Genomic DNA, 26485 nt, shown 5'->3' with positions numbered 1-26485 from the left:
CAGCACGGAGCCCGACGCGGGGCTCGAACTCACAGACCGCGAGATCGTGACCTGAGCCGAAGTCGGATGCTTAGCCGACTGAGCCACCCAGGCGCCCCATTCCAGTTTTATTTTTAACACAAACGTTAATTTTACATTCTATTCCATGATAAGCCCGTGTTTATTTTACCATGAGGAATATTTCTCCCTAAACGTTGAGTCAGGTGGACGCTCCGGGAAGACGCTTGTGTTTCTCCTGTGGCCTCCGCTACTCGCAGGACGGTGTCTCCCACTGTAGTTTAAAAGCGCGGGTTAGGGCAACACGACGCGAAGGATGATTGGCCGCAATCGCGACAAGAAATGCACGGTTTAATAGGAGTCCTTTTCTCCCATGTGATTCGTTGGTTGAGTAGCTGAAACTCTGGCTCCTGTAGAGAGTCTTAAAATGCTACCCTTCAAGGGCGCCTGCGTGGCTCAGTCGGTTAAGCATCCGACTTTGACTCAGGTCACGATCTCCTGATCTCACGGTTTGTGAGTTCGAACCCCGCATCTGGGTCTCTGCTGTCAGTGCAGAGCCCGCTTTGGAACTTCTGTCCCCCTCGCTCTCTGCCCCTCCCCCACTCACACTCACTTTCTGTCTCTCTCAAAATAAGTAAGTAAATAACTTAAAAAAAAAAAAAACAAAACGCTCCCTTTGGAATCCAGGCATTTTAATTTAACACATATACACGTACGTCGGTTCACGGATGTACTAATGCAAGGCCAAGGGCTTCATTCTGAGCAGGGACCCACTGCAGGGGATGGTCCCTGTAAACTTTGATCGTTGATCAAACTTTTCTCTGCCTTGCGCATTCTAACGAGATGGAGAGTTTGTTTCCGTGGCTCCTCATGGGGTTTCTAAAACGTTCTGCTTCACTGTCATAGAAACAGCTCTCTCTGTACACACCTGATTTCATCCTACTTCTTCTCTTCTAACCGCCAGCCCTGGCCATCGGCCGGCAAGCGTCAAAGAGGGACTGGAGAGCCCAATTCGCCCCTGATTCTGCTCGGTCGAGGTGGAGACTGACGGAGGAACGTAGGAATCCCAGAACAGGTGCCAGAGGCGGGTTAGAGCTCCCGTCCGAACCCCACCAGCCCCTCCCTCCGAGAACGGGCACCATGGGCTCTAGAAGGGAGGCACTGCAGACCAGTTTCTTTTTCTGTGGATCCAGTCAGCGAGCACTCGAACTTGCAAGTTTCCCCGTCAGCCAGCTCAGAATTGCCACCTGTTGTTTCTCCTGCCATTTCCTTGTCTCATAGTAACGGTGACACTTTTGTTGTACCTGCTCTGTGCTAGGTGGTTCGTGGGCACTTTGAAAGTACACATTTGTTCTTTTTGTTTTTAAGTCTTTAAATTTATTTTAAGAGGAAGAATGCGTGAGCAGGGGAGGGGCAGAGAGTGAGAATCGCAAGCAGGCTTCTGTCAGCACGGAGCCCCCCCCCCCCTCAATCCATGCGGGGACCCATCCCACAAACGCGAGATCATGACCTGAACCGAAATCTGGAGTCCGATGCTTAACCGACTGAGCTGCCCTGGTGCCCCTACGAATTTATTCTTATAAGTTCTATTGTGATCCCTGCTTTATCGATGGGGAAACTGAGTCACAGAAAGCCTTAGCAACTTACTTAGGTATCGCCCAGCGAGGAAGTGGCAGGGTGTGTTCCTAACGCCTGTGCTGTGTTGTCTCCAAATGTGGCTGCATTCGGGAGGGAGCATTTGGCTGGGGCCGGGGGATCTGGACCCCAGGCAGGAGTGGGGGGCGGGCAGGCCTCCGGGAGTCAGTGGCTCTGCAGAGGGGTTTCCCTGCCCATTCTCACCCTTCCCCTCCCCCCCCAGGACTTAGCTGGGCTCCGGGCAGCCTATTCTTGCTGGTCCTTCGTCTCTGGTGGAGTTGGCATCCTGGGCTCTGGTCCTCCGCAGGGACAGAGGCCAAGAGAATGCAGCTTCTGCACCCGGCCCCGCCCCCGTCTGCCCAGCGGTGCCCATTCTGCCCCTCGGTCCCGAAGAAGCCGGGCCTGGCGTCTGAAATCTCAATCCCTTCCTCGCCCAACTCTTGAACCTTTGGCGGGAAGCCCACGGGAGAGTCCTCAAGCTGGTGGGTGACACAGGGCAGCGGGACTCAGGTGTCTTTTCCGCCGATGGCCCAAATCCAGTTCCCTTGCGCTGATCCAGGTGGCGCGTCGCCTCAGGAAGAGAGGCCGCCCGAGTCGACCCGGATCCAGATCCGCCTCTCGCGTTTGTTAGCGGTGCAGCCGTAAGCTGCTTGAGCCCCGCTTTCCTCTTTTACAAAACACACGGCCTGCCTGAGGGGCTTGGCAGGGCGATGGAAGGAGGGAACAGACATAAGGCACCTACAGTTGCCGGCTGATGGCAGGGGCCCGGTGATGGATGCTGCTGCCTGATAAATGACGCTAGGCTGTTGTTCTGGAGAGTTCGGACTTACCCCAGGAGCTCCCAGGGGCAGAAGTGGCCCGGAGCCCTGCTCTGGGAGGGGGCACTTGCCAAGGAGAGACTGACCGGTGGATGGGTGATGGAAGGAGGTGTTCAGGGGCACTGTGTATTGTCCTCAACACTCTGCAGGTTGGGGGTCTCGTGGGAACAGGAGAGGAGGCGGTCACATAAGCCCATGGCCAGCTGGGGAACCGGAGTATTGAATGATGGGGCAGGCAGCTGGCCCAGAGCAGATGCCAGGAGAATGGGGTAGGTTGCCACTTAGCTTGAGACCCTCAAGGAGGGAGCCCATCTCCGTTGCCACCGTTTGTGTGTGTGTGTGTGTGTGTGTGTGTAGGCGACTAGGTTAGGGGTCAGGACAGAAAAGGAAAGTGGAATTTGCACTTTTAAAAGATTTATGTACGCATGCATTTATTTATTTTAATGTTTATTTCTTTTTGAGAGAGAGAGAGACCGAGTGGGAGAGGGGAAGAGACAGAGGGAGGAGAATCCAAAGCAGGCTCCAGGCTCTGAGCTGTCAGCACAGAGCCCGACTCGGGGCTCAAACTCACGAGCCATGAGATCATGACCTGAGCTAAATTTGGACGCTTAACCGACTCAGCTACCCAGGTGCCCCAAAGATATATATATATATATATTTTTTTTAATTTTTTTTTCAATGTTTTTTATTTATTTTTTGGGACAGAGAGAGACAGAGCATGAACGGGGGAGGGGCAGAGAGAGAGGGAGACACAGAATCGGAAACAGGCTCCAGGCTCCGAGCCATCAGCCCAGAGCCTGACGTGGGGCTCGAACTCAGGGACCGCGAGATCGTGACCTGGCTGAAGTCGGACGCTTAACTGACTGCGCCACCCAGGCGCCCCCCAAAGATATATTTTTAATGTTCATTTATTTTTGAGAGAGGGAGGGAGGGAGCACGAGCAGGAGAGGGGTGGAGAGAGAGGGTGACAGAGGAGCCGAAGCAGGCCCTGGGCTGACAGCAGGCAGCTCAGTGTGGGGCTCGAACTCCCAAGCTGTAAGATCATGACCCGAGCAGAAGTCGGAGGCTTAACTGACTGAGCCACCCAGCCGCCCCAGTTTTAAAAGATATTAATTGGAATATTACACGGTGATCCAAAAAAATGAAGTCTTGCCATTTGCAACAATGTGGATGGGGCTACAGTCTATTATGCACGAAGTGAAATAAGTCAGAGAAAGATAAATATCATATGATTTCATTCATCTGTGGAATTTAAGAAACAAAACAAATGAACACAGGGGAAGGGAAGGAAAAATCAAATCAGGGAGGCAGGCAAACCATAAGAGACTCTTAAACACAGAGAACAAACTGAGGGTCGCTGGAGGGTGCTGGTGGGGGGGGATGGGCTAAAAGGAGGACACTTGGGATGCACACTGAGTGTCATATGTAAGTGATGAATCACTGAATTCTACTCCTGAAACCAGTATTGCACTATGTTAACTAACTCAGATTTAAATTAAAAAAGAAACAAAATCGAAAGAAAAATAAATAAAAGGTATTATTTGGGGGTCTTGATATTAGGGAAGTCGAGATCTTCCGGGTATTATAGGCTGGGATATTGCATGTGGGTGTTTGTTTGTTTTTTTAATATGTGCTATGTTTTAGAAATGTGTGTGTATATATGTATACTATACATACATATTTCCAACTTTTCGATGTTTATTCATTTTTGAGGGAGAGAGAGACAAAGCATGAGTGGAGGAGGGGCAGAGAGAGAGGCAGACACAGAATCCAGAGCAGGCTCCAGGCTCTGAGCCGTCAGCACAGAGCCCGATGCGGGGCTCGAACTCATGAACTGTGAGATGGTGACCTAAGCCGAAATCGGAAGCTTAACCGACTGAGCCACCCGGGCGACCCTATATATTGTTTAATCGTATAGAATCAATACAAGCTAGTTATGAAATGTTTGTAAAGTCCAGATTTGCCAAAGGAAGAAAAAAAATCCATCATCTACCTATCCTAGAAGATCCCACCACCCGGGGGTTCCTAATCTTTCTCAGATTTTAAATCCTTTTGAAAATCTGCTGAAAGATCATGGACTTCTCCCCCAGAAAAAGGCTCCTACAGGATAAGGTCACGGGGCTCCTGGGTGTTCCCCAAGTTCATCCTAGATTCATTAGGGTGCACTAAAGGACGGTTTGGGTCCAACTGTTGGCTTCTCTGCATTATGGGATGCTGATTTCAAAACCAACGTCAAAGGCCAGAGTGGGTCAGAAGATTCCATGTACCCCTGAGGTCTCTGTGAGACGTGCTTGCCCGACAACTCGTTCCAAGTCTGCTTTGAAGCTGCTTCTGTTTTCGGCCTTGACCACCTCCTAGGTACTGCGTGCAAGTTTACTCTGTGATCTTTAAATCCTTTCTTTTGTCTTAAATTCTCGGCTCCTTCGGGGTGGGGGTGGGGGCTTTCAGCAGGCATCGACTTCCCTGGATCATTTGGTGACTCTGTCCTGTAGGTTCAGCTCCTTAATGGGGCCAGCCGACCTTCGGGACAGTTGCAGCCTGCGGTGCTGTGGCCCTCCTTCTGCCTGAAGGGCCTTGGCTGGGGCAGGTAGAAGGGTCTCTGTGGTCTGGGTGCACACTGTGGGCAGGTGGCATCATCTCTGGAGGACAGGAGTGCAGGGCCGTGTCCGGGCTCGGCATGTCGGGCTCCAGGCAGCTTGAGACCAGGCACGGTCTCCCTGTGAGAGCAGCAGGGAAACGTCTTCTTGCCAAGTTGGGGGGAGGGGGGGTGGTGGCCCTGAGCATCCCCCACCACGACACCGAGGCATCGGTCAGCTACCCTTAGACCTTAGCACCCTGGTCTCTGCCCCAGGCATGGGGAGACCCCCTCCGATGCAAGTTTCTCCAGCCTTGCTGGTGGCCGGCCTCCCAGGGTGCCACTCCCTCCTCGGGACCGGTGACCTTGCCTGAGCTCCTTCCTCCTCCTCCTTTCTCCATAAAACAATCTCGATATTTCACTTAAGGTGCACGTCACGGTGGTCTTCACATATTCCCAGAGTTACGCGACTGTCACGATAATCGATTCTAGAACATTTTCATCACTCCGGAAAGAAGCCTCCTCACTCCCATTAGCAGCCACTCCCATTTCTCCCCGGTCTCCCTGGCCCTTGGCGACCACGAATCTATTTTCTGTGTCTGTGGACTTGCCTGTTCTGGACATTTCATGTAAATGAAATCATACAGGATGTGGTCTTTCGTGGCCGGTTTCTTTCACTCAGCCTGTTGCCTCTTCTTCAGAAACATGTCTGACTCATACAGTTACAGTAGAGGGGTTGTTTGTACTGATCGTTTACTCAGTCGTGAGTGTTGAGGGAGCCTCTGTTGTACTAAGCCTGGAGCAGGTGCTGGGCCACACAGCGAGGAACACAGCCACCACGGATGGTATAGGAGTTATCTATTGCTGTGTGACAGATCACCCCAAAACTTAGCAGCGTAAACAACAAACACTAATTATCATCTCACAGTTTCCGTAGGGTCCAGAATCTGGAACCAGCTGGGGCTGAAGGTGTCTGAAGCTGGTCTGTTGGCAGGCCTCAGTGGCTCTCCTGCTGATGGCCAGGTATCTCCATCCCCACCCCCCATATGGGCTTCTTCGAGGGGCAGCTTGAGTGTTCTTACAACATGGCGGCCGGCTTATCTCATAGACAAAGAGAGACAAAGAGCACAAGACTGAGGCCCCACAGTTTCTGTGAACGTAATCTTGAAGGTGACCCGCCTCACTCTGCCATATTCTTTTGGTCCCATAGACCAACGCTGCTATAATATGGGGGACGGCTGCAAAGACGTGTGAATATCAGGAGGGGCAAATAAGTGGGTGTGGTTTCATACGGAGAATGGCCCTTTTGTGAATGGCTGGCACCCGGCCAGCTTGTTCATGCGGGGCCCACAGGGCTGCCTCTGGATGAGCCTTGGGTCGACTGTGAGTTGTCTGGTCTCCACGCTCCGTTTAGGCCTCTTCCGTCTTTCCCCACTCTGTATCTGTAACCGGGGAATTGAGCATGTAAGTCTATTCATCGCACTTGGCCAGATTTACCCACTTCCCATAGAATCATTCTTACAGATGATCTCTCCAGGTGTTTGTGAATTCTATATGCATATCCATCAAATCGATGAGCCGGGTTTTGGATTTCCTTTCATTCTTGTCGAGAACGGTCCGCAAGACCCATCGCAGTGGGTCCGACACTTCCCGGCAAGGCACTGGGTCATGCCATCGAATAGAAGTCGCTAGAGACAACTTCTTTTCCCAGGTGGCCCACGAGACCATCCGGAGGGGCAGAATCAGGGCTTGTTTAACTGGGCATATATCATGCATTAAAAAACCAGGCCTCATCCCCTAACGAGTAGGATGAGTTGTCGTGAGGAGTTTTAGGTGGTGGTTAAAGGCGGGTCTGATCCATGGTTCTGTCACTTACTGTGTAGCTTTGGGGAAGTCTTGGACCTTAGTTTCTTCATGGAGATGATGAGAACTCTCTCATGGGGTTGTTTTGAGTATTTAAGGAGATAATCGAAGTTCCAGGTATCTGCTGCTGCCTAAGAAACCACACGAAACTTAGAGGTACAAAGCCATAACTTTTGTTATGCTCACCTATTGCGTGGGTCAGAAGCTCAGGAAGGGCTCAGAAGGATGGCTTGGCTCAGCTCCAGGATGCCCAGGGTCAGCTGGGAAGACTCTCAGGAGGCTGCCAATAACTCGAACAGCTTGGGAGCTGGAATCCTCTGGAAGTTTCTTCCCTCATGTCTAGTTGCTTGGTTGGAGATGACTCAAAGCTTGGGCTCAGATGGGACTGTTACCCGAGTGCCTATACACGGCTACTCTTTCTGGCTTGGGCTTCACTGGGGGGCATGGCGACTGGGGGCAGCCACACTTCCTTCTTAATGCACAGAGCTCCAAGGGCAAGCGTTGGAGTTCGGTTCACGACCAAGGCGAATGCCGCGTGGCCTTTTACGACCTAACCTCTCAAGTCACTTAGCATCACTCGTGCTATACTCTCTTGGTTAAAGAAGTCACAAGCTCACCCAGATTTAAGGGCAGGGGACAGAGAGGCCACCTCTCAACGGGAGGAGTGCTCAAGAATTTGCCTCCTTAAATCTTCCACAATAAATGTAAGGTATTTAACACAATGAGTGCCATGGGGTATGAGCCAGAAAATGTTAGCTGCTGCTGTCCATATTGTTATTAGATTTTTTATTTTTTTTTTAATGTTTATTTTTGAGAGAGAGAGAGAGAGAGAGAGACAGTACGAGCAGGGAAGGGGTTGAGAGAGAGGGAGACACAGAATCCGAAGCAGGCTCCAGGCTCTGAGCTGTCAACGCAGGGCCCGACCTGGGGCTTGAACCCATGAACAGTGAGATCATGACCTGAGCTGAAGTCAGACACTTAACCGACTGAGCCACCCGGGTGCCCCTATGATGTGTGTTATTTTTTTGTTTTAAAGGTTGTTTATTTATTTATTGTTTGGGAGAGACAGAGACAGTGCAAGTGGGGGAGGAACAGAGAGAGAGGGAGAGAGAGAGAAGCCCAAGCAGGTTCCGCACAGTCTCTTGAGGGGCTCCAACCCAGGAAGCCCTGAGATCATGACCTGAGCTGAAACCAAGAGTCGGACACTTAACAGACCGAGCCACCCAGGCGCCTCTTGTAGTTTTCGTGTGTTTGTTTGCTTTAATTTTATTTTAGGCGGAGTGAGAGAGAGCGTGCAGTGGGGAGGGGCAGAGGAAGAGAGAGAATCTTTAGCAGACCCCACGCCCAGCTCAGAGCCGGAGGCGGGGCTCGATCCCCTGACCCGGGGATCGTGACCTGAGCTGAAATCAAGAGTCGGTATGCTCAGCCAACTGAGCCACACAGGCGCCCTCACATTGTTAGTAGCTTTGTATTTCAGGTTAGCACACTGGGACCTGACCGCGGTGGATCTAACCCAGTGACCCGGACAAGCCCCCGCCCTCTATCTTAACTGAGCCATCTTTTTTTTTTTTTTTTAATTTTTTTTTTTAACGTTTATTTATTTTTGAGACAGAGAGAGACAAAGCATGAATGGGGGAGGGGCAGAGAGAGAGGGAGACACAGAATCGGAAGCAGCCTCCAGGCTCCGAGCCGTCAGCCCAGAGCCCGTCGCGGGGCTCGAACTCACCGACTGCGAGATCGTGACCTGAGCTGAAGTCGGACGCTTAACCGACTGAGCCGCCCGGGCGCCTCGTTAACTGAGCCGTCTTTACGGTGCATCTGTGATCAGGTTTATTTTCATGCTACCAGATTCGTGTTTCTACCTCCTTCAAATGGGGCCCAGCTTAAAAAAATTTCCTAGCCCTTTGTTTGATTTTCGTGCCCTCAGTGGCTTCTCAAACACATTTAGAAGCTTCACAAGGAGCGTCTAGAAGATCAGTTTCGTGAGTCCCCAGGGTATGTCTTTCCTGAGCCTTGATGTGTGACTCACACAATGAACGCCCTGTTGTGCCCTTTATCCCCCTGCCCCTAATTTCGCCCAGTACGTATTCACAGTTGATCTTCTCCACAAACAAGGAATAGTTTTTCTTCCATAAAAGATACAAAGAGGTCTCAGACATGGTGTCCTCCCACGAGGATCGCATTCTGGAACTGCAAACCTCAGACTCCAGGAAAGGGTGGTGGGAGGCGGCGGATCGCCGGATCTCCCGCTGCGAGGTCCTGGCCAGCGGCCCCCTCCGCGTGCTGTCCCACTGCTCCTCGCCTCCGCTGGCCGAGCTGGGCACTGTGTGCCGGCACCCGCTTTCACCGATGAGGAGACCGCTCTGGAGTGGTTAGGAAACTCCCCTAAATCCGGATCTAACGCCAGGGACTCCTGTTCCTACGTCTCGCACGAGAACCTCTGCAGCCACGAGTGCTTTTGGTGTATGCTTGCGTGAGCCCCGCGAACATGACCCCCCGTTTCTCCCCTCTGCTTCCCGCCCCCTCCACCCAAGGTCACAAACTCAGAAAGTGCCCATTAAGGCAGACTTTTGCTTTAAGCTTGGGGAATTGGCCACAGGAAAAAAGAAAGAAGCTCCAGATGCTAATTAGCTTCGCTTTTTAACTACAGATGAGCCACTTTTTGAATTAACTGGTGGTGAGAGTCTCAGAGATGAATGGAAATATGTGAAGATGGCCGGGGAACCGGGGCCAGACGCTCCTGTAATTAGGCTCCCTGATCTGTGTGCCTGGAGAGTGAAACACGAGGGGAACAAAAAGCCATGGGGGGATTATGTGAATAACTGTGGAAACTGTCCTCCCTTTCCAGGAGGATTATTTTCCAGAGCCCTTCTGTTTTTCCTAAAAGAATTAAAACAAACACGTAGCTGGGTTTTGGTTTTTTTTTTTTTCTTGTTAGTTGCATCGTATTGTTTCTGACTGTAACATTCCTATTCCCGTCTCCACTCAGCATCTTATCTGATCACACCTAAAAATGCTGTAGGGCAGGAAAAATAAATTCCCCTCTACCCTTCTAGATTCTTGACTGAACACCCCCACCCTCACCCCATGATAAAAAGATTAACAGGAGAAAAACAAATGTAATCACTAAAGTGTAGGAGCCCCGCAAAGACAGGAGATTCAAAGAAGCCGCCAGAGCTAGAATCTCTTCTCCTTGCACAAGAAACAATAAGTGTATGAAGGATTGACAAGACAAAGGGGTCTGGGTGGGGGTAGTAAACTAGTGAAGAAGTAACAAGGCTTGTTTATACGGCCTTCTTGGCCCTAAATTCCCAGTCTCTGGTGATCAGGATGCCTTCTGCCCTTCTGGTGCAGGGAGGGGTACCTTTCAAATGTGAGGTGTAGCCTCTGCTTTCCGTGGGACAAAGGAGGTTCACAGTGTCCTTCATTCATTCACGGCTGTTTCTCGAATCCCCTTAATTGAAAATAATCAGGGGGCTCCTGGGTGGCTCAGTCGGTTGGGCAACCGACCCCGGCTCGGGTCATGATCTCACGGTTCGTGGGTTCGAGCCCCGCCTCGGGCTCTGTGCTGACGGCTCAGAGCCTGGAGCCTGCTTCGGATTCTGTGTCTCTTCCTCTCTCTGCCCCTCCCCTGCTCTCTCTCTCTCTCTCTCTCTCTCTCTCTCAAAAATAAATAAGCATTAAAAAAAATGTTTGATTCAAAATAATCAGTATGCCAAAGTGGCATATTTGGGGACAACATAGGCTAAACCCCTACAATGCTGAGTGCCAAATTTGAGTAGGAAGAGCCCCCCGGAATCCCAGGGAGGTTGGTGGGTGGGATATCGGTGGGCAGCTGGGGGAAGGGGACATTTTATCACAGTGAGGTTACCTGGCAGCTGCAGGAGTGAAGAGTGGCTCAGGGAGCAAATACTCTTCCCTCTAGCGGAGCGTGTTGAGCCGAGCAAGGGTTCTCACGGGTGGGAACAGAAGTTCATCTGGTTTCCTGCCTTGGGAACTTACAAAGAGGATCTCATCCTTTTCGCCTTAGCAAGCAGAAGGGCCAGCATCTAATCTCTCTGTTTACTCTGATTTCCTAAGAGTGGAGTGGTGAAACCAATTTATTTATTCACTAAACTAATTTCTTTATACCCTTGTCTGGATTCCAGAAAGGACCTAACAACATACCTGAGCCCTGAACGAGGAATCAGGACACTGTGGTTTTCCTTTCCTCTCTGCCACTGACTGTGTGACGTTGAGCAAGTCACTGCCTCTCTCTGCATGTTTCCCGTCCCGTCCACGAGAGCAAACACTGAGCAATTACTGCATGCACGGGGCACTGTGCTAGAGGCTTGTCTTGTATCTGTATTAATTCACTTCATTCTCTCCCAAACAAATCATTACGTTATGTATCTTTCTGGATTTGTTGGTGCGGTTCCGGTCCATCGTTGTAATATGGGCAGGATGAGTTTTTGGGGATGAGTTTTTGTCGCTTTTGCTGTTTCAAAGAATGCTGGATTTTCCTCTGGCTCCTTAGGAACCAGTACCTGATGCCCCCAATTTGAAACCCGAGCTATGCCATTGGGTTCCATTGCTGATAGGACCTTGTCTTTGCATGCTGGAAAGAAAGGGAAGTCTGCAGGACTGGGCCCCTAGGGAGAAGGGCACCACCCTGAAGATGGGGGAGAGGAACTACGGAAGCCTGTCTGCCCTTGGAAAATCTCCAGGCCTTGGCCCCCTCGGGTCATTATCTTTTCCTGGTTGGGGGTTGTTGGGGATACTACCTATTCCCAGCCAGGATGGCTGTCAGAGAACTCAGAGCAGTCAGCCCTTCCAAGGTCGGTCTGTGACTTCTGGCGGCTTCTCATTCTGGTACTCCAACCCTCCCCGCCCCATCCCACCGCACCCCACCCGCTCGCTGCTCCCCCCTCCCCCAGGAGTCAAGGGCGGCCCTGCAGGAGGCCTGCCCTCCTCCACCCAGACCTCCTTCAGACTGCCTCCTGCTGTTCAGCCCCCCTTCCCAGGCTGGAGGTGAGAGGAGAGAAGGGCAAAGTGGAAGCAACCAGTGGGCACAGCCCTGGGGTGGACCCGGTGGCCGGCTGGGCGGTCCCCATCCAGTGGCCCAGGCTCCGCCTTCGCCAGAGGTGATCTGCCAAGGGCACCACCAGCGCATGGGTGGCTGGGGGAGGTTCGGTGTGTGGACACGATGGGTGTGAGTGTGTCTGGTCACCGTGTCCACAGCGTGCGTCAGCTTACATTATTGAGTGTGTGGGCGTGTGTCTTTGTGAAAGCGCATCTGTGTGTGTCTTTGATCTCTGTGTCTGAGTGCGTGTGAGGGGGTATGTGACTTACTGTGTGTCAGTTTACATAATTGTGTCTGAGTGTGGAAGTGAATGATGTGTATGGGGGTGTTTGTGAGTGCACGTCTGTGACATTCGGGGCTGGGTTGCCTCCTCTGGCCCTGAGATGCTGGGGACAGGGACACCAACGTCATCGAGGGTTCCGCCCGCCCCCCGCAACTCGGCCGCCTGGCCCTCTCATCCCGGGTTTCTTCAAGATTCCCGGAGCTCAGGGCCCTTTTTCTCCTTTCTGTCCTAGCGTGCACTCGGCGAGCTGGGGCCCGCGGGAGGCTCAAGGGGCTCGGCTGAAACACTGGATGCAGTGGGAGACGACCACCAAAGAGTGGGCCTCGAGCCCCTTTCCTCCACCCCATGCCCTCCGCGTCCGCTGGGACACCCCTGGGTGATTCTGAGCCTCACACGCCCCTCCTAATGTTGAGCTCCGCGGTGGCAAAGCTTGAAGTCTCGTGTGGCCCCGAAAGCACATTCTGAGGGACGTGGAACATTGCAGGACAAGAAGCGTAGCACCCGGTACCCAACCAGGCTGGTTCCGAAGCTCGCTCTGCCGCTGCGTGGGGACGTATGTGCCCGTGAGGGCCTCCTTGCCCTCGGAGCTTCGTTTTTCTCCTTCACACCCCGAGGGGAAACAGCACCCCCCGCGCAGGGCGATGCGCGGATAAATCGGAGCGAAGTGCAGGGGGCGGTTACCGCGTTCCTGCACGAACGCCCTGCCAGCGCGCACACAGTTCGTTGTAGTGAATGGGTGTCCTAGGGAAGGTCCCTGGCAAACCCACGTAGCTCCCGAATCCGACACGTAAGGGGAACCCCGATGGAAAGGAAGGCCCAGCGGCCGGGGAACAGCCTGCACCCTGGATGCGAGCCCAGAGCCCGGGATGGCCGGTGAGGCGGGTGACCCCGGCTCCCGATCTGTGACGGAGGTGCGGTGCCCCGCCCGTTCTGGTGACTCCCGGGGAACCCCGGAGCGGAAAGCGGTCCGGCGGACCACCAGCCCTCTCTCTCTCCCTTTGCAAATGGCACTTTCTATCCTCTGGCTACCAGGCAGGAGCGGGGCCGGGGCCAGCGAGCGCACGCCGCCCGGGGTCCTGCGGCGGCTGCCGGGGGTGGGGGGCTCCCGGGGGGCTCCCGGCTCCAGGTGCACGCGCTACCCGCCCGGCCGGAGCAGCGGGGGGTCCGGGGAGGATTTGCAGCGGCGTCCGCTCCGCTCCCCGCGGCCGCTGGCTCTCCGACACTCCGCCTGGCTGGGGCTGCCAGAATTTGCCGACGGTGCCCGCGGCGCGGCGGCCCCTGGCCCCGCCCCCGGCCGGCGCCCCGCCCCCGGCCCCGCCCCCGGCGGCCCGCTGTCCGGGCCCCGCCCCGGGCCGCGCCCCTCCGCCGCTGCCCCGCTAGCCCGCTCCGCGCCGCGGGCCTGCCCTCAGGCCCCCGCGGGCTCGGCGCCGCCGCCGGGAGGCTCGAGTAGCTCCGGGACCCGCCCGCCGCGTCCCCTGGGCAACCGTCTCCCGGGAGCTCGGGCCCCGCCCCCGGCACCCACACCCGGTACGGAGCCCACCTGTGCGGGCGTCTGCGGGGTCCCAGTGCCCCCCTGCACACCCAGCCCCGCCCAGCGCCGGGCTTTGTCCGCCTGGGGCGATCGGGGTCCAGGGGCGTGGGGGCTGGGGGAGGCGCGCGCGTCCCGGGGCGGACCGGACCCCGCTGGGGAGGCCGAGGCAGGGGGCCGCGCTCGCGTTGTGATTCTCTGGTGCGGGCTGGTTCACGCTCTCCTGCTCTCCCGATCTCCACGCATCCCTTTTGTGCCTCCGGGGCGGGGGCGGGGATGCGGGGTATCCCGCTGCCGTCCTTGATGGGTTGAGCGGGGGCCCTGAGCCGGGCTCCGGACGCGGACGCGCCTGTTCTGGGCGAGCTGTTTACTTGTCAGGGGCCCAGCAGTTGCCGTGCGCATCTTCCCCTCCCCCTGTCCCCGATTCGGGACGGAGCATCCTGCGCCGTGTCGGTTCCTGGCGTTGCCTCGCAAGCTTTGCCCTTGAACCCAGAGGGCTGGAGGGCGGCGGACCCAGATCCCGAGGTCCTGGGCAGCGTTGAGGGCCAGAGCAGAAGACGCACCTTCCTCCGGGAAGAGCCTCCTCCTTGGCCGCCCTCTTGTGAATTCTGCCCCAGCTCCCTGTTTCCTGACCTGAATTCCTGAGGACTAATTCCTTCTTGCCTCCCCTAACTCTTCCTTCTCGCGGCTCCGTCATGCTTTCTGCTTTGTCTTTGCTCGTTTTGAAAGTGCTTTCTCTATAATCATGTTTCATTTCCCTGTGACGGAGCTGCTGAGTTTTTGTCCTCCTGTTAACTCCATTGGTCAGCAATGGAAGTTATTTCTTCCTTGGCTCTTGGCGCTGACTTCTCATTTCTCTTGGGAAGCCCTTGCCACCTTCCCCTGGATGCTGGGCGAAGAGACCATTCAAGTCCGCGTTCCAAGCAGGGTCCGCGGGGTATCCTTCCAGGAATTAGGCTCTCAGCAGTGAGAATGCCAGCTTGGTCCTGGGAAATACATTCTTGGAACAGACACCTTTTCCAGCGGCTTCCCAGCACTGGGCTTTTTTGCCTGTGGAGAATCAAGTGGTTTCTGTTTCCTGCTCCTTAAGAGTCGTCCCTAGCCGTGCCCGGTGGGCTGCAGGCAGGAGTCGCCCCGCCGTGGAGGTGGCTGTGCCCTGGGTTGGAGGAAGGGGCGTGTCCGACTCTTAAAATCCAGCCGGCTCGGCTTCCGGAGCTCAGGTGTCTTCCAGTCTTTGGGGTTAGATTATTCCCAGGAGTGGCCCACGGAGGGAGGAGGGGGGAAGAAATACCGCAGATGCGGTGACCGGGCCGCCGTCTTCCCTGCACGCTCACTCTCTTCATCTCCAGGAAGCAGGGATGAGTCTTCCTGTATGATGCAATGTAGGACTTTGTTGGGACCTCAAGTTCAGGAGTCTGCTTTTTGCAGCCATTGAGTGGAACTTGAACCCAGGCACGGCTCAGATCACTTACTTTGCTTTCAAAACCAAACAAAAGCAACAAATAACTCGAGAAACCGATCTGAGTCATCTGTGTGTGTGTGTGTGTATATATTCCTGCCTCAGGCACTGGAGGTGCTCCTGTGGTTTGCTTCAGCAGCATCCAAAGGAAGGAGCTGGGGGGAGGGGGGCGTCGGCACAGGTGGCTCTCAAGGCTCATCGAGCAGGATGTGATTGGTTTGCAAAACGGAAGCCTAGGTGAGACAGCTGAAGTCCTGTAAGGGAATGCAGAGGCTTGTGAGACTTCCTCTTTCAAAAATTTCATTCATTCATTCTCTCTCTCTCTCTCTCTCCTTTTTCTCCCCCCCCCCCAGACAGATAAAGGAGCTGAGAGTCAGGTGGGGGCGGAATGGTGCTCAATGATTCCAAAGCATCTTTGATCTGCCAGACCGAGGGGCCTTTGCTGCTGGCCATTCTTGGACCATTCCAGAGAGGTAGGTTGGGTGATGAAGCCAAGTGTGTGGGCAAAAAAGGAGATGCGATTTTGCAGAGAGCTTAGGAAGGTGAACAGGATCCTCCCTCCCTGACTCTCCAGTCAAAAGGAGAACCTCTCGGTAGGACTAGAACGCCGAAAGGAACAGAACAACCCAGATGTGTGCTAGGAACCAACACGAGGAATCGGACTAGACCTCGGCCAGCTCCCCAAGAGAGGGATGTTGCTGCCTGCATAAGGAAGCGGGGGAGGGGGGCGGCTGTGCTCCGAGCCCATTATTAAGCTGCAGCATTTGGGATTTGACTTGCTTCAGTCGTGGTAGAGTTGGGCTGGCCTGTCCGGGGAGAGAAAAATGAAAACACTCTTCCAAAGGAAGCGTGTGGAATTGTGAGAACTCAGCATTGCTTCTCAAGGCGTCTTTAAGGTAGGGACATTTCTGTTTCTCCAGAGAGTTGACAGTCACTCTGTCAGTAAGACAGTAGTCCTTGGAGCCTCTCGGATGTTTGCTGGGATATGAATGCAATCCTTTCATCGTGCAAATGAAGATACTGAGGCCAGAGATGGACACTGGCTGAGTATTAGCTGAACGCACACCCCCTGCTTTGGGACCTGGGGCTAGCTGGGTAGGGTTAGCTCCCCGATCGGTAGTCACAGTCCCTTCTGCAAGCCCTGGGAGTGCATATGTACTCCCCGTCTGCAGAGCACATTCCTCCTTACCTGGTGCTTGAACAGCTACTGTCGTTTCTGATGGGAAGGTGCACAGGGTTACAGCATATGGTGTCATCCTTGGAAGATTCCCCCCGGCCCCACGCCAACCTCATTTCTCTCTGTCTTCATCAGTACTCTCCAGGCTTCTTTGTTTAGTGTGGAGATCTTTAAAAAGATCAGAATACTGGGTCAGCTGGGAGGCTCAGTCGGCGAAGCGTCGGACCTCGGCTCAGGTCATGGTCTCGCAGTTCGTGGGTTCAAGCCCCGCGTCAGGCTCTGTGCTGACGGCTCGGTGTCTCCCCGTCTCTCAGCCCATCCCCCGTTGGCACGCTTTCTCTCCTTCTCAAAAATAAATAAACCTTAAAAAAAAGATCAAAATATAAGCAGAATTTTGACCTATAAAGTAGATAAAAACAGAGCGCCCTGTGGTGCAAGTAGAGACTGGCCTAGGATGTCCACTCAGCCCCCTATCCCACTTCTGCCACCCTCTGAAGGTCTTGGGGTTGCCTCTGTGGAACTCGCTGGAACGTGGTCAAAAACCACGGACTGTGTAAACCTCCATTGGGGGATTCTCTTCTACACACCTGTTTACACCCCTGTTTTCAATAGCTTGATTCTTGTTTCAGAAGATGCCTTTTAATAATTGTTAACGCTCACACTTTTTTATTAATTGAAAAATACTTGTTATCTGTTGAAAGTTTGCAAAAAAAAAAAAAAATTAGCATAACTCTTTTATAACCCTGCCCTCCCCATCCCCCGGAGAACCATTGTCTCCTGGATGGAGTATCCTCCCGCAAACCCCCCAGAAAGCCTTCTATGTGCCTCCCTTTGGACACTTGATTTTTATGTATTGTTAAATATTATTGTGAACTTCCACGAAAACGTAAATGACTGCGTGCATATGTTTATCCTGGCTCTGTTTCAAAAGCCCACTAAAATGAGATTAAAGGAATAAAAAAGGAATAAATCCTTAAGGAAACAGAGCAGGAGATAGGATTGAGGAGGAGGATGTGAGTAAACACTTTCAGAGACAGAAAGCAGGCCAGTGAAAGAGATGGAAGGCTTGGAATGTTGAATGTCCTGGGCTGTGGGGGGAGGAAGGCCCGCGGGTCCAAGGACCCACCAAAGGCCCAAGAGTGGGGCTACACTGTTCCCGATGATGGGGTGCAGGGTGGTCTGGAAGAAGGAAGATTGACTGAAGGTGTCACAGCATCAGACCCCTCCCTCAGCCCACATGGCCAGGTGGCTCCCTCCTCTGCCCCAGCAGGTGACACTCATTTTCCCCCAGGTCTGCTTAACTAGGGCAGCTCAGGCCTAGCCTGGGGTGGAAGGAGGCTGGGTGGAGAGCAGTTGGGGGTTGGGGGGGGGGGGACAGGAGGAAGCACTGTCCCGAGAACAGGAAGATTCGGTGAAAGTCTGTGTACTGAACAGTGAGACCCTCTCCTGGCGGGCTCCCAGAACATGGCAGCCTAGTTTCTACTCTTCTCCAGTCAGGGCCTTGAAGAACTTCTCTCCGAAGAAACTGACCTCACAAGACAAAAGGACCCTCAAATACTGACTCCGTGGGAAAGCTAGCTTGCTATTTTGTCATTTCGCAGCAACGCCTGCCAGGCGACTGGCCTTACCCGTGCACAAATAGCTTTTGGTGCCTCTCTCTTAAATTTGAATGGGCAGCTCTGGATTATCCCACATAGAATAAAGCCTCTAGCATGAAAGACAGAGACCGAAACAAACAGAAAAAAGGGAGTCAGAAGTCATTAAACATGGTTGTTTAGAAATAGGAATGCTCCGGGCGCCTGGGTGGCTCAGTCGGTTGAGCATCTGACTTCAGCTCGGGTCATGATCTCACAGTCCGTGAGTTCGAGCCCCACGTCGGGCTCCGTGCTGACAGCTCGGAGCCTGGAGCCTGCTGCAGATTCTGTGTCTCCCTCTCTCTCTCTGCCCCTCCCCTGCCCTCTCTCTGTTTCTCTCTCTCAAAAATAAATAAACATTCAAATAAAATGTTAAAAAAACTATGAGAGTAGAAGCAAAATTTTCAATAGAATAGAGTTGGAGATTGAAAGATAAGAGTTCTAGAAAGTAGAACAAAAAGACTTGAGAGATGGGAAACAGGAAAGAAAATGAAAGAAAACTGGAGAATCCATTCAGAATGCCCAATATCCAACTCATAGGAGGTCAAGACAATGAAGGGAGAAAAATGAAGAAGAGGAAGTTATCAAACTACAGGAAAAAATTCTAGAACTGAAGGAGCTTCTACATGAAGAGTCTCTGAGTAGTACTCAACAATGAATAATAAAAGACATACAAATAAAAGCAAAGTATGTACTACTGGACATCATCATGAACTTTCGAAACTCCAGAGATAGAAATTACCAGAAGCCAACAAAAAGAGGCCACAGATAACAGAATGACACTGGACCTTGCAAAATCAACACCAGAAGCTACAAGACCATGGAGCAACTCTTTCAAATTTCTAGGGAAGTTAAATCCCTAGCAAGAATTATGTAATTGTCATTCAAGCAAAATAATGGAATAAGGGCATTTTTTAAGATGAGAATTTTCCAAAAAAAAGCTCTCTGCGTGCACACGCACTTTTGTATCCCTATGCAAGGAGACTACTGGAGATTATGCTCTACGAAAATAGAGTAAACTGAAAAAGAGGAACAATGTGTGATTATCTCTTATTCTCATTTGGCTCAGCTTCCAAATGGCTTTCTATGTTTCAGCTTTGAGTTTTGTGAGTACAGAGAAAAATACCTAACACCTATCACACCATGGGAACCGAAAAGGACTCATTTCCAAGCTTTCCCTGTAGCCAGCACCTGCGACCTAGACTTCACTGATAACCTGCACCTATGCGGTATTTTGAGAGAGGAGAGGGATGAATCATGAGCTGTATCCGTGGTTATGCTGGTGGCAGCAATGATGGGCTGCGAGGTCAAATTCTTGGCACAGAAGTGGCAGAGGTCCAAACTGGCATTCGGTACTTGGTAAATAGGCAGTAGAGGCAGTTTTGCCATCAGACATGCATCATGGAATCCAGTGTACTAAGTTTTCTGTCTTTTTTTTTTTGCTCGACCTTTTGGTTTTCCTGGAGTTGGTAAGCACCTCATGTTTTTATTTACTATGTTTTCCATGTACTAGTCACCAGTTGTTCCTCAAACTCTCCAAGAGAACTATGAAAATTCCTCGTAATGAAGCAAATAAGTCAGGTAATCTGTCAGCTCCTTTCCTGCTTAATCAGTGGGAGTTAGCCTCTTTCCTTGCAACCAAGAACTTTGACTGGTGGAGAGAATGGTGAAGAGAGTTCCCTAATAATGGTGAAGCAAAGTTCCAATGCTACCGCCGTGCAGCTCATCTAGAGAGGAGGCAGGCCAGTTTGGAGCAGGATGGCTGAGGACCGTAGGGGGACTGTCTCCAAGAAGAAAAAAAATGAAGATGATGGATTATCTGACATATTTACCACATTATGGAGTTTTATAGTTCTGTTGGAAAGTTTAGGGAAGAATTACGAATTTGGGCTTTTATAATGTTTATTTATTTTGAGAGAGAGTGTGTGCATGTGTGACTGGGGGAGGGGCAGAGAGAGAGAGAGAGAGAGAGAGAGAGAGAGAGAGAATCCCAAGCAGGCTGTGCACTGTCAGCACAGAGCCTGACTCAGGGCTCAATGTCATGAATGACAAGTTCATGACCTGACCCCAAACCAAGAGTTGGACACGTAACTGACTGAGCCACCCAGGCGCCCCTAGTTTTGTTTCGTTTTAAGAGAGAGAGAGAGAGACCTGGGGAGTGAGGCAGAGGGGGGTGGGGAGAGAGACAGAGAAAGAGAGAGAATCCTAAGCAGGCTCCAAGCTCAGCGTGGAGCCCGACGACGTGAACCTGGATCCCATGACCCTGGGATCGTGACCAGAGCCAAAATCGGGAGTCAGACGTTCAACCGACTGAGCCACCCTGTGGTTTAGTTTTGAACAGTGTTTATGTGGTCATAACAATGTAAGCACTGACGTTGATTAACAAAAAATTATCACACAGCTATGTTCAGAACATGGAGGAGAGGACACGTGCGTGTGTGCAGGAAAGCACAAACTCATCTTCTAAGGAAGAAGTTAGAAGTTGAAAAGCCCATTGCTTCTCAGCCTTTTGGCTAAGATCAAGTGTAAAAGTTGAAAACGCATATAAATCTATTAATTAGAAACACAGAGATATATACTCAGAGAAGCAACCACAATCAGGGGTGATAGGTTTGGATGCTCAGGGCTGGGGGCTACTCCTTTTTTGCTGCAAACATTTTAGTTTTTGTTTTGTTTTTTTATTTTTTTAATGTTTATTTATTTTAGAGAGAGAGAGAGACAGAGCATGAGCGAGGGAAGGGCAGAGAGAGAGAGAGAGAGGGAGAGAGAGAGAAACAGAACCTGAAGCAGGCTCCAGGCTCTGAGCTGTCAGCACAGAGCTCGAAGCGAGGCTCGAACCCACAAACCGCAAGATCGTGACCTGAGCCAAAGTCAGACGCTTAATCGACCAAGCCACTCAGGCGCCCCACAAACGTTTTAGTTTTAATTAATTTTTAAAATCATGCTTATATAACTTTCATAGATAACGAGCTTCTGGAATAATTATTATGATGCTCAAACCCACTCATATTATAGCTGTTTTCATTTTCGGCATGCTTTCTGAAATATTTTGTCCACAAATAGGTGTTGCCATGGTAAATGGATGCGCATTTTTTGTTTCACTGACCGTGGGGGATATTTGCAGTGTTATGTAGCATACACAGGTGTCATCTTAGTGACTATATTTTCTCCTATTAAGTTAATTATGATAGTTTCCCTATTAGTTTTGGTTTTCCACTTTCACAAACAGTCCCACAAATGAATGTCTTTGTATATATCGCCTTGTTTGGCTCTTGACTTACTTCCTCAGGACGGTTCCCGAATTTCCCAAATTGCCAGATTTGAGACCGTGGATCTTTCATTTGATTTTGGCGTGTAGTGGCAGGGGATTCCACTTGGGTGCAGGCCCTTGGCCTTGATGGGTGGGCCGTGAGCTGAACGTGACAAGACATGGTTGGGATAGAATTTTTTTTGTAGGATAGTTGGTTCATTTTTCTGATGACAGCAGAAGAAGTCAGGAGTCTGTCTCTTGCTTGTTTGTAAATTTTTTAAGTTAATTTATTTATTTTGTGTGCGAGAGAGAGCAAGAGCTGGGGAAGGACAGAGAGAGAGGGAGAGAGAGAATCCCAAGCAGGCTCCGAGCTGTCAGTGCAGAGTCCTATACAGGGCTCGAACTCACGAGCCATGAGATCACGACCTGAGCTGAAATCAAGAGTCGGACACTTAACCGACTGAGCCACCCAAGCACCCCTCTCTATTTTTTTTTAATTTTATTTTTTATTTTTTAAAATTTACATCCAAATTAGTCAGCATGTAGTGCAACAGTGATTTCAGGAGTAGATTCCTTAGTGCCCCTTACCCGTTTAGCCCATCCCCCCTCCCACACCCCCTCCTGTAACCTTCAGTTTGTTCTCCATATTTATGAGTCTCTTCTGTTTTGTCCCCTCCCTGTTTTTATATTATTTTTGTTTCCCTTCCCTTATGTTCATCTGTTTTGTCTCTTAAAGTCCTCATATGAGTGAAGTCATATGATATTTGTCTTTCTCTGACTGACTCATTTCACTTAGCATAATACCCTCCAGTTCCATCCACGTAGTTGCAAATGACAGGATTTCATTCTTTTTGATTGCCGAGTAATACTCTGTTGTGTATATATACCAGGTCTTCTTTATCCATTCATCCATCGATGGACATTTGGGCTCTTTCCATCCTTTGGCTATTGTCGATAGTGCTGCTAGAAACATGGGGGTGCATGTGTCCCTTCGAAACAGCACCCCCGTATCCCTTGGATAAATGCCTCGTAGTGCAATTGCTGGGTCATAGGGTAGTTCTAGTTTTAGTTTTTTGAGGAACCTCCATACTGTTTTCCAGAGTGGCTGCACCAGCTTGCATTCCCATCACCCCTCTCTTTTTTTAATAGAACAGAATTTCCAGAGGACTTTGCCTCTCATTCTTCAATGTCGGTTTGGTCTTCCTCCATTGGGGATTTTTTTTTTTTCAGTTTTAAATATCCAAATTAAAAGTAACCGTTCTAATTTTTTAAAGTTTATTTATTTTGGTAGAAAGAGAGCATATGCGGGAGGGGCAGAGAGAGAGAGAGGATGCCAAGCAGGCTCCGCACTGTCAGCACACAGCCCAACGTGGGGCTTGGACTCACGAACTGCGAGATCACGAGCCGAAGTCAAGAGTCGGATGCTCAACCAACTGAGCCACTCAGGTGCCCCAAAAGTTACTGTTCTATTAAACCATATGGCTTCAAGGGAGACACATTTAAAATGGGAGAGAGTAAAAAGAAGAAGAAGAAAACAAAGAAGGAACTGAGGGAGGCGGAAGCGGATAGACAAGGAGGCAAGTTCCTGTCCTCGGCTTATCTGCCAAGCAGACGTGGGGAAGCCTTTTGCACGATTTCACGTAACTTATCACATGCATCTCGGCCTTCACCCCTCCCATCCCGTTTTCTTCTGTGACCGGGGCTCACGGTATCAGACAACCCTCCAGACAAGCCCTTCCTTCCTAGTCTTGGGCATGGTTCTGGGGATGTCTGACTTGGCTGGCCTCCGGCTTCTGGAGACTTCCCTCCCATCCCTTCTTTGGATACATGTTCCTCCTCCAACTGACCACCACTGGACAGTGGCTTCGCAATAGAGGGCAGAGGACAGCAGAGGCACCGCCCGCGTGGCAAAGGCCTCCCGTTTGCTGTGGCTGACGTTCCTTTCCTGGGGTGCGGAGACCCTTTCTGCCCTCAAGACTGTGGTGGCCTCTGGGGGTGGAGGATGCCTGCTGGTCTGGGGCCTCCCAGGGAGACACACTGAAGTGGTTTTCCCGGAAGATTCTGTATTTTGGGAGATCTGCACATCTGTCCTAAAACTGCACCTGTTGGGGGACGCCGGGCCACTCAGCTTTCCTTCTGGTCTATAGCTTCCGTTCTTTCTCAAGAAGATTCTTAAGGACAGGAAATTTCAAGGCTGGGTTTCTGGGATGCCCGTTCCTCGGTTGTTAAGGGCAGAGGATCGGGGTGTTTTGTGGCAGGTAGGGCCCAGGCTTTCCCTCGCGAGTCTAGCCCCGCCAGCTCTTGCCTGGGACCCTGGCCTAATTGCTTTCCCACCTCCATTCTTGGCTCCCTCCCTTCCATTTTCCTCACGGCAGCCAAAGCAATTTTTGTAAAGCATAACGTCAGGCCATATCAGTCTCCTGCCTGAAACCCGCTGGTGGCTTCCCGCTGCGGTGATAAGAAAACCTGGCTCCTCACGGTGGCCACAAGGCGCTGCAGGCCTCCCTGCCTCTCCGGTCATCTCCCCTCCTGGTCCTGGCCTCCAGTTGCCTGGCCTCCTGCCTCAGGGCCTTTGCACTTCCTGTTCCAGCTGCCTCAACCCTACGTCCTGGATCTCTGCCTGATATATCTCATCCTGTGGGCCTCAATTCTGACATGATCTCATTCGAGCACCCTTCCCTGACCCGCCACCCAGAGGAGACCCCCCCCCCTACAAGCCCCTTTTATTACCTTCCACCTCTTCTCTGAAATCATCTTGTTATTCGTTTTTCTTTTTATTTCCTCATTCATTTTCGTTTTCTCCTGTTAAACTAAAAACTCTGTAAGATCAGGGACGGTGCCTGTCCCGTTCATTCCCTGATGGGCACAGTCCCTGATGCTCAAAGACATATTTGCTGAATGAATGAATGAACAGGACCCGCAGCCTGCACGCCCCTGGGCCGAAAAGGGGCCCCCCGCGTTCTTCTTCCCGAGGGTCCCCAGGAAGATGTGGTTATTGAATCATCTCTGGGCGTTCCCTGGTTGCCAGAGCAGCGGGTGGATTCTAGAAAGCTCTTTTAAGACAAACACCCAGGGGGCGCCTGGGTGGCGCAGTCGGTTAAGCGTCCGACTTCAGCCAGGTCACGATCTCGCGGTCCGTGAGTTCGAGCCCCGCGTCAGGCTCTGGGCTGATGGCTCGGAGCCTGGAGCCTGTTTCCGATTCTGTGTCTCCCTCTCTCTCTGCCCCTCCCCCGTTCATGCTCTGTCTCTCTCTGTCCCAAAAATAAATAAACGTTAAAAAAAAAAAAAATTAAAAAAAAAAAAGACAAACACCTAGGAGCTCCACTGGGAAGCGGGGCCTCTGGGTAAAGCCCCTTTGGAGTTTGCCTCTGAGGTGTCCTCTCTCCACATAAGTTAGGCAGCAGGAGAAACAGCCATTTCATTCTCCACAGCAGAGAGTCTGGGAACCAGAACACTTATTAGAAGGACTATTTAGAGGCTGAAAAGTACCTGAAAATAAGCCCGGGTCAGGAGGCGCAACCAGACTCTGTTCAGCTTGATGCAGAAGGCCGGCCCCCGTGGCTCCCTGTCCCTTGTCAGGGTGACTGCTGGTCTCCTTACCTCCCAGCCGGGGTTGATGGTAGGCATCGGACAATGTGTGTAACCACCTTCTAGACGTTTCTGAGACGCCTCTTGAGCTCTTTGGCTTGTGACTTTCCTAGAGTTAAATGTTTTGTCCCAGAGTTAAAAGAAAGGAGCACCTCTCTCTCCGGACAGAATCCTAGCAATGACCCCGGGGGACCCTTAGACACTCACTCTAGCGCAGCATGCGAAGGAAAGGAAGGTACACGGCGGGTCTTGGCCCAGGCGGCCTCAGGGAGGAGGGCGTTTATTTCTCGGATAAAGCAGGATACAACTTCCCTTCTCCCTGCGGCTGGTCCCCTGCCCAGAGCCTGCTGAGAGTGACTCATGTGTTCCCTGGGGAAGCAGCTCCCGGGGGCATGTGACACGGGCACCAAAAAGCCTGGCTTTACGTTGACCAGGGCTGGGCAGCGCCACCTGCTCTGAGGGGCGGGCACATTTGCCACGACTGCCGGAAAGACACCGAGCCCTGCCACACCCGGGAGGCACAGGGCGGCTCACAGCCGTAACTAACGTGCAGTTTCAAACGTGCAACTCCAAAGGAAAGGAGCGGGAGTCCGGGGCTCGGCACGAGCCACCGGCCAGCAGGTCTGCCGGCCCAGGAGGGGGGGCTAGGAGGTGGGCCACCACCCCGTTCCCAGTCTGGAGGAAGCACCATGACCCTGGCACACTGCCTCCCCCACTCGCCCTCCTCTCTTAGAAATAAGTGGGGGCCCTCGTAGCACGCCCTGCTGCGGGCTGGGAAGGACGGTGGCGCTTTTATGCAATCTTGGGGGAAACTCCCTTGGTGTCCGCTCAGGACGCGGAAGGTCAGACCCCTCAGACCTTCGCAGCGGGAGAGACGGCTTCAACCTTGGGCCGCGGAGGGTGCGTCTAGCTGGGCACGTCTCAGAACCGCCGGTGGGGGGGATGGTGCGCTGCCGTGGCTGAGACCCTCCGCCTTCCACAGCCGTTCTGGACACTGTGCTGGCCGGAAGCGGGAAGGTGAAAGGGACTGAGCGACCTGTTGGACGTTTTTCTTTGATCTTTTATTAACGAGTCAGATGTGCACCGAGAAGTCGGCCACAAGAGTCTGGCTGACTGATTACTCACGGCTCATCTTTGGTGGAAGCCACCCTAGTGCCTTGAAGGCGGGCCCGGCCCTCGCCTACCCGCTGTCTCCCGGCCGTCTCATACGCCTCGGTGTGTAGCCCGCTGACCCCAAATTATGCCTTGAGAGCCCCAAAGACCTCTCCCCTAAGCTCCACACCGGGGAGTGCTCCTTGGCTGTCTCCTTGGGGGTTTTCACCGCCAAGAGTCCATATGTCTGAAATGGACACCTCGCCGTTTCATTGCCCCCAAATCTGTTTCTCCCCCACGCTTGCCCGTCCAGTGTATTTCCACCACCCCTCCAGTGTCCCAAGCCCGCACCTGGCTGTCATCCTTGCTCCTTCCCCCGCGACCCCGTCTCATCGGCCCGAGCTCTACATAGATCTTGAGGGGCACCCGGGGGGCTCAGTCAGTTGAGCGTCTGCCTCTTGATTTCAGCTCGGGTCATGATCTCATGGTTTGTGGGTTCGAGCCCCACACTGGGGTCTGTGCCA

At 52.3% G+C, this 26485-nt stretch overlaps 1 protein-coding gene across 5 annotated transcripts in view; it reads left to right on the top strand.

Moving 5' to 3' along the window:
* PIK3CD (phosphatidylinositol-4,5-bisphosphate 3-kinase catalytic subunit delta) overlaps positions 1–26485 on the top strand; it is a 54788-nt gene that overhangs the window by 9330 nt on the left and 18973 nt on the right. For 2 of the 5 annotated variants that reach the window (XM_047083135.1, XM_047083130.1), the window contains exon 2: positions 15578–15693. The exons of 1 other annotated variant lie outside the window; for it this stretch is intronic. The gene's annotated coding sequence lies outside the window, so the exon portion shown is untranslated. Of the gene's footprint in view, positions 1–13127; positions 13145–15573; positions 15694–26485 lie in introns of those variants that run through there. 2 more of the 5 variants (XM_047083133.1, XM_047083131.1) reach the window with 2 other exon arrangements.

Source organism: Lynx rufus, unplaced genomic scaffold (assembly GCF_022079265.1).
Source record: "Lynx rufus isolate CCGP_SWC_20201006 ecotype Redwood Valley unplaced genomic scaffold, mLynRuf1.p SCAF_2, whole genome shotgun sequence".
Lineage (NCBI taxonomy): Eukaryota > Metazoa > Chordata > Mammalia > Carnivora > Felidae > Lynx > Lynx rufus.
Note: the sequence above shows the minus strand (reverse complement) of the source record. Positions and strands in the feature narration are given on the sequence as shown.